Below are 7235 nucleotides of genomic sequence, written 5' to 3'. Positions count from 1 at the left end.
ATAGAGATATGTTGAAATAGAGAAGCTCTTACCCCAATTCCTCAGAATGTGACCCCATTTGGAAAGAGGATTGTTGCAGATGTGCTCAGTTAGATGGAATCATACTAGAGTAGGGGGAGCTCCTAATCCTAGATGACTGGTGTCCTTATATGTACGCAGCCACGTGAACACAGACATACAGGGAGAACCCAGTGGGAGGACGAAGAGAAAGACTGGAGTGATGAGGCTGCGAGCCTAGAAACCCCAAAGACTGCCAGCAAGCCCACAGAAGCTAGAAGAGTCAAGGAAGGACTCCCCTGTGACTTTCAGAGGCGGCATGGCCCTGCTAGCACCTTGACCTCTCGTAGCCTCTGTAACTGTGGGAGAATAAATTGCCTCTGTTTTAATCCATCTGATTTGCAGTACTGTGGCACAGCAGCTAATAGGCAGGAAACCAATACACCCTCCCCGCTCATTAGGTTGCCCCAGAGGTTAGTTTATTGTGAAGCTCATGAAGTGTAAGATTTGGATCCTTCCTTGTGCAGGCTCCTTTCAAAGCCCTGTACCTCATTTTCTGTTTGCAATTTTGTATGCTTTCTCTTAAAAAATGCTCCCCCCCAAATTGGTAAGATTTGAACTCCACAAAACCTGGATCTGGATCCACAGTCCTTGCCCTGTTTGAGCTCCAGCCCAGGCCCCTCCGCCAGGGCAGAGCAGAGCCAGAACAGGGCTCTGGGAAGCCCCCTCAGGGCAGACCCACACGTTCCCCTCAGGTTCCGCAGCATCCCTGTTCTGTGGACAGCATCACCATCCGGAGGCCGTGGGAAGACGCTCAGTGTTAGGTTGTTTTGTTTTATCCATTTGTCAAGGAGAAGGCTGAATTACAAGCCTTCCGGGGTCTTTTCCAGCCAAGTGCCTCGGGGATAACTGCATAGATTCGCTTTCCTTCAGAGTCCCAGTGAGAAGAAGCTAAAGTTCCAGCCGGCAGTCTCTGTTTGAGTAGAGCCGAGGAACCTGATGTGATGAGAGCCAGAGCCCCGGGAGGCCTGTCGTGGCTGCAGTATGGCCACCCTTAGCCCAAGCTACTCTGCTTCGTGGCTTCCTCACTTCCAACCGGCACTCATCTTCATTCCCTACATTCACATGGGCAGAGATGGCAGAAATGCCTGCTCACCACTGCCATGTGCACACGCGCACACACGGCTACATCTCTTGTCCCAGTGGGGCTTCGTTCTCATCCTGCTTTCCTACCTCCAGGCCACTCGTAATTCAAACCAGTCTCTCAAATACTTATGTGGTGTTTAGTCTGTGCTAGGTGCTGTGGCGAATGGCACAAGGGCTCCGGGAACGGTGCATTTTCTAAAGAGGGAGACAGATGTGAAAATAAATAGCCACACTGCATAGAAATAACATGAAAGGATGTGGTGAAGGCCCAGTGTGTAAGCAACCTGCTATCTGACTTCTTGAGGAGCAATGAATTCTGATTTGGGTCGGGGGTGGGGAGGTTTTATGAAGGAGGTGCTGCTAAAAATCCTGTGATAGATTGACAGGCCTGACCCCTCAGGGAAGAACAAACTTCCTGGAGGGCCCTGATAGGAATCCTCAGCAGCTGTGCTTGGGAAGGTCCAGGGACCGCTCAGAGATAGGTCCAGGTGCCTGGGACATGGGAGGGCTCTGGAAACCTGCTATTTGCCGCACAGAACCAAAGCATTTCACTATTTTAGCAAGCGGTTCCGCTGGTCCGGAGTATCCCTGCTGGCTCTTAGCCCTGAAGCGGCGTGAGGGCTGGGCACATCGACAGCACTCGATCGGCTCCTTCCCTCTGGAAATGCATTTCCTTCCATTACCAGAACAGCCTCTCACCGTCTGGCCTGCCTCTTCTCATGCTATGTCGCAACAAAGCCACCTGCCTCCCATGAAAGACGGCATTGTTTTTCCACCCAAGCCACCCACGCCTGGGCAGGTAGAACAGCGGGTCCCCACTCCAGGGAACTCTCCCACTCGGGCCTGTCATGGCTCACGCCCGGAGCAGCTGTGGTGCTTGCCCTACGTGGAGGGTAGCAGGGTGCCTCCTGGACACCAGAACGGTGGGGTGCACTGGATAACGAGACAATGGGTGTGGCTCCCATGAAATAAACAACCCCTGGGCATTGCACATTCAGGCACAGTGCTGCAGTTTTCTTAAAGATGTAATTATCTCTGGGAAAGCTACTGTCCTCAGAGCTCACCGACCCTTGGGGGATAAAATGTTGACAATAGGAAGAAATGTACGAGATTTTGTTTTGTTTTGTTTTTCTTTAGACAATTGAGTCACCCGCAGTCACAGTTATGTAAAAGTCTCACTCCTGTAATCCCAGCACTTTGGGAGGCTGAGGCGGGCGGATCACTTGAGGTCAGGAGTTCCAGGCCAGCCTGGCCAACATGGAGAAACCTCGTCTCTGCCAAAAATACAAAAATTAGCCAGGCGTGGTGGTGCATGCCTGTAGTCCCAGCTACTTGGAAGGCTGAGGCACAAGAATCACTTGAACCGGGGAGGCAGAGGTCGCAGTGAGCAGAGATCACACCACTGCACTCCAGCCTGGGTGACAGAGTGAGACTGCGTCTCAAACAAACAAACAAAACAAAAAAACACAGTTACATAAAAGCAAATTCTCAAAAATGAAGTCTCCTGGAAAAGAGCAAACACCAGAACCCTGAGCATGCAAGGGAGAGTCAGGTGCAGGACCTCATTGTGCGAGGGAGAGTCAGGTGCAGGACCTCAGGGTGCGAGGGAGAGTCAGGTGCAGGACCTCAGGGTTCGAGGGAGAGTCAGGTGCAGGACCTCAGGGTTCGAGGGAGAGTCAGGTGCAGGACCTCAGGGTTCGAGGGAGAGTCAGGTACAGGACCTCAGGGTTCGAGGGAGAGTCAGGTGCAGGACCTCAGGGTGCGAGGGAGAGTCAGGTGCAGGACCTCAGGGTGCGAGGGAGAGTCAGGTACAGGACCTCAGGGTTCGAGGGAGAGTCAGGTGCAGGACCTCAGGGTGCGAGGGAGAGTCAGGTGCAGGACCTCAGGGTTCGAGGGAGAGTCAGGTACAGGACCTCAGGGTTCGAGGGAGAGTCAGGTGCAGGACCTCAGGGTGCGAGGGAGAGTCAGGTGCAGGAGCTCAGGGTTCGAGGGAGAGTCAGGTGCAGGACCTCAGGGTTCGAGGGAGAGTCAGGTGCAGGACCTCAGGGTGCGAGGGAGAGTCAGGTGCAGGACCTCAGGGTGCGAGGGAGAGTCAGGTGCAGGACCTCAGGGTGCGAGGGAGAGTCAGGTGTAGGACCTCAGGGTGGGGTCTAGGGACACAAAACCCAGGCTGGTTCCACTGCTGGCTGCTTCAGGGGCTGGTGTTGCTAGGGGTGTGGCCCTGTCTTTAAAATGCCTGTTAAGACATAGATTACCTGGGCAGAGGCTTTGAGATGAGTTTTTAAGTTTAGTGGAGTGTCTCACCTGAGACCTTCAGGCAAGAGTGGAGCACAGAGGAAAGAGAGTACGCGGCACGGCATTCTGCGTGTGGGGTGGGGAGGGGGAGAGAGAGAGAAATGCAGACAGAGAAGGCACCAGCCATGAGGCTTGGTGGATGGGCGGTGGCCTGAAGACTCCCGCAGCTCTTGTCTCTGCCCCCCACAGAGCACATCTGCTCACACCTACAACTTCTCCACTCTGACATCAGCAAAGGGACAGCAAGTTTTATGCTTCAGGTTGTTTTCTTGCCTCCAGTCCTAGAAAAGCAAACCTGTAGGTGCTGGGCCCACGGAGCACCCCTGAGCCATCCTGTCTGCACCTCCAGGTGCCTGCATGTCCCCGCAGGCCCAGGACTCCTCTGTGCTGGCTGGGCAACTCTTGTTCACTTCCTTTTCTCACAGCCTCCTCTTCCCCCTTTCTCCCGTCTTTGTCATTTTTAATCCTCCCACTTCCTTCTCCATGTTCTCACAGTGTCTTTCTCAAGAGAGAAGCAAACTGCAGGTCAAGGTGCATCACCAGCCACGAACAGGTAGCTTCCGAATCAAGTAGGATGGAAATGGTTTCTTCCTCCAAAGACTCTTAAAAGAGAAGCCCCTGCTGCAGAATAGAAAGAGGCTCCAGAGGAGCAGTGAGCTCGGGGAACCCCCCTGAAGATCCCCAGTTTCTGTGTGCAGCTGCCTCAGGCCCAGACACATTCTTCCATCTGGAGCATGTCCCCGCAGATCTTCCCGGCCGCGGCTGTGGTCCGCGTTATCTCAGGCTGTCAGGTCTCAGAAATTAGAAACCATCTCATCTCATCAGGGTCATCCCACACCGTCTGCCACCATAGATGGAGAGGATTTCATGTGATGTTTTCTGAAGATGATTCTGTTGTCCTGGGAGAGCCCTTGATGGACGTGGCAGCCTTTGACCCTGTGCAGCCAGGTGGTTTATTCTCCCAGTGACTTTCCAACCAGATACTCTCAGTCAGAGTGAAGGGCTCCACTTAGAAACTCCCTTTCCCATTAACTCGTCAGAGTTATGCCATTCATCTTTATTCTTTTTAAAATATTTATACTCAAGGAAATTGTATGAGGAATGAGCACACACCAATCATGGAACTGTCAAATGAAAGCCTTTCCTTAAATGTTCAAGGGCACCGGAGTAATAAATTTGGAGTCATGCAGATCTTGTTTCACGAGTGTGTACATGTGTATGAAACTTTACGTGGGTGGAAAACCAACAAGAGAAAAAAGAGCAGAAACTGTTGTGTGATTGCATCTTCCTACCTGAGACATCCTGTTCTCTGCATTGATAACCTGCAACCAGTGAGTATTTTTCATGGCTTTTGAAGAACCCATTACAGCATCACATTGGCATAATTTGGGATTTTAAGACATGGTCCTTCTCCTCAAGAAGCATATGATCTTTGGGGGAAAATAGAAAACTTACACGTGTGATTCATTATGGAGCTCCCTCCCCAGTCCACCTCCTAAGTAAAGCTGATGCATGCAGTACTCAGTGAGGTGTTCTGAAGCGAAGTTTAGAGGGGGAAGAGTGGCATGGGCTCAGGTGCCAGAGGAAGGCAACATGGGTGGGTGCTCCAGGTCATTTGGGGGAACAGCAGATGCCAAGGCACAGAGGCAGGCAAAATGAACAGAGGTGGAGGCTTGGAGGGGCTGCAACCCCACTGTCATTCTACTCCTTGGTTCAGGAAAAGATCACGGGGCCAGGCAAGATGGCTCATGCCTGTAATCCTAGCACTTTGAGGGGCCAAGGCAGGAGGATCTCCTGAACCCAGGAGTTCGAGGCCAGGCTGGGGAACACGGCAAAATCTCATCTCTACAAAATTACAAAAATTAGCCAGGTGTGGTGGCACACACTGGGGAGGCTGAGGTGGGAGGATGACTTGAGCCCAGGAGGTCAACGCTGCAGTGAGCTGTAATTGTGCCACTACACTCTAGCCTGGGTGACGGAGTGAGAGCCTATCTCAAAAAATTAAAGTGTAATTTAAAAGATGAGGGCCTTTGATTTCTGAAAAGTCTGATAGGAGACCATGAGCAGGTCACTTATTCTTGAAGCCTCAGTGTCTCATGAGCAGAAGGCTAAGAGGTGAGAGTACAAACATGTGACCAACAGTAGCAGCATGGGCACCACTCAGTAGGATATGACACTGGCCTTGTATTAACCTTCTAGCTGCAGTGTCATGAGGAGATGGCAGTACAGAGTGGCAGGGGGTGCCTGGGGCTCAGGGTAGCAGCTTTTACAGAAGCATCTTGTGATTTTAGCAGCCAGTACAAATGTACTGGTGTGTGCCAGGAGAATGTCAGCCCTGGTAATCATGATACTTGTTCTGCTGACCTTATATGGCTGTGGTAAAGATCAAATATCATAATGTACATGGGAGCACTTTGTAAAGTGTCACAGGCTATGCAAACACGAATTGTTGCTAATCCTGTCATTACAGGGTGGTGTGATGCAGTGTGGTATGCTGGGTGGAAAACAGAAATGCAAGCCTATAAAATAATGTAACCAGAAAGAGAGAGATTGTTATAATTGGATACAACTTATTTTATCTAAAAATATATACAGTTTAACATAAAGAGCTAAATGTTAAACAATTCTAATATGTCACATTCACAGCAAGATTACAAACCCAAGAGCAAGAATTTGTGACTGACTGCACCTTGTATCCTTTAGAGCAGAGGTTTTCAAACTCAAGACTCTTCAGCCTTTTATTTTTTAAGAGACAGGCTGGAGTGCAGCAATGTGATCACAGCTGACTGCAGCCGGGAACTCCTGAGCTCAAAAATCTTCCCGCCTGAGCCCCCTGTGTAGCTGGGACTACAGATGCATGCCACCATGCCCAGCTAAAGTCTTCACACTATTTTTTTTTTTTTTTTGACGGAGTCTTGCTCTGTCGCCCAGGCTGGAGTGCAGTGGCGCAATCTGGGCTCACTGCCAGCTCTGCCTCCCGGGTTCACGCCATTCTCCTGCCTCAGCCTCCTGAGTAGCTGGGACTACAGGCGCCCGCCACTACTCCTGGCTAATTTTTTTTAGTGGAGATGGGGTTTCACCGTGTTAGCCAGGATGGTCTCGATCTCCTGACCTTGTGATCTGCCCACCTCGGCCTCCCAAAGTGCTGGGATTACAGGCGTGAGCCACCGTCCCCTGCCAGTCTTCACACTCTTAACAAGTTATTGATAAGTCTTCTCCTTTGGGAAGATATATTAGACAAAATTACATATTCCTCCCACTATGTACAGCTAAAAACTGTAGACATTCTGTATGAAACAAACATAAGAAAACTCTGAAAGGTGAACAGAAGGTGGCAGATTGGCTAGGAACCGCAGGACTCAAGGAGTCACACAGTGGTAAATTCCTGGGCTCACTTTTTGCCCCATATATTGCAGACTTGGGGCTGAAGAAGCTGGCAACCTGGAAATATCAGTGGGCACTGACCAGAAAAGCCCCAATAAAAGCCTCCTCTCTCTAGCCAGAAGACCAGGGAAGGGGTAGCAAAACAAGATGAAAAACTTGTAGACAGTAATCACTCTAGGCCAGCCAAAACCCATGAGCGCACCCAAACCCAGGCTAGCAGAGGCAGGTGGGGAGCCTAGGCCTCTACTCTCGTGAGGCTGTAATGAGGCACCTCAGCACCCTCAGCGGGCTACTGTCAGAGAAGGCCACGAAGGGAGCCAGGATATCATCTCTGCCAGCCTCTCAGTCCCTCTCTCTTTCTCACACACACACCACACATATACACGCACACACACATACACACACCACACTTA

The 7235-nt window shown here is 51.0% G+C and overlaps 1 long non-coding RNA gene across 1 annotated transcript; it reads left to right on the top strand.

The window, feature by feature from the left end:
• The first annotated feature begins 3456 nt into the window (after positions 1-3456).
• LOC105534494 lies at positions 3457-4629 on the top strand. The gene is made up of 2 exons (XR_001005288.1): positions 3457-3487; positions 3934-4629. It is a non-coding gene; the product is annotated as an uncharacterized LOC105534494 (long non-coding RNA).
• The last annotated feature ends 2606 nt before the right edge of the window (positions 4630-7235 follow it).

Source organism: Mandrillus leucophaeus, unplaced genomic scaffold (genome assembly GCF_000951045.1).
Source record: "Mandrillus leucophaeus isolate KB7577 unplaced genomic scaffold, Mleu.le_1.0 Scaffold136, whole genome shotgun sequence".
Taxonomy (NCBI): domain Eukaryota; kingdom Metazoa; phylum Chordata; class Mammalia; order Primates; family Cercopithecidae; genus Mandrillus; species Mandrillus leucophaeus.
Note: the sequence above shows the minus strand (reverse complement) of the source record. Positions and strands in the feature narration are given on the sequence as shown.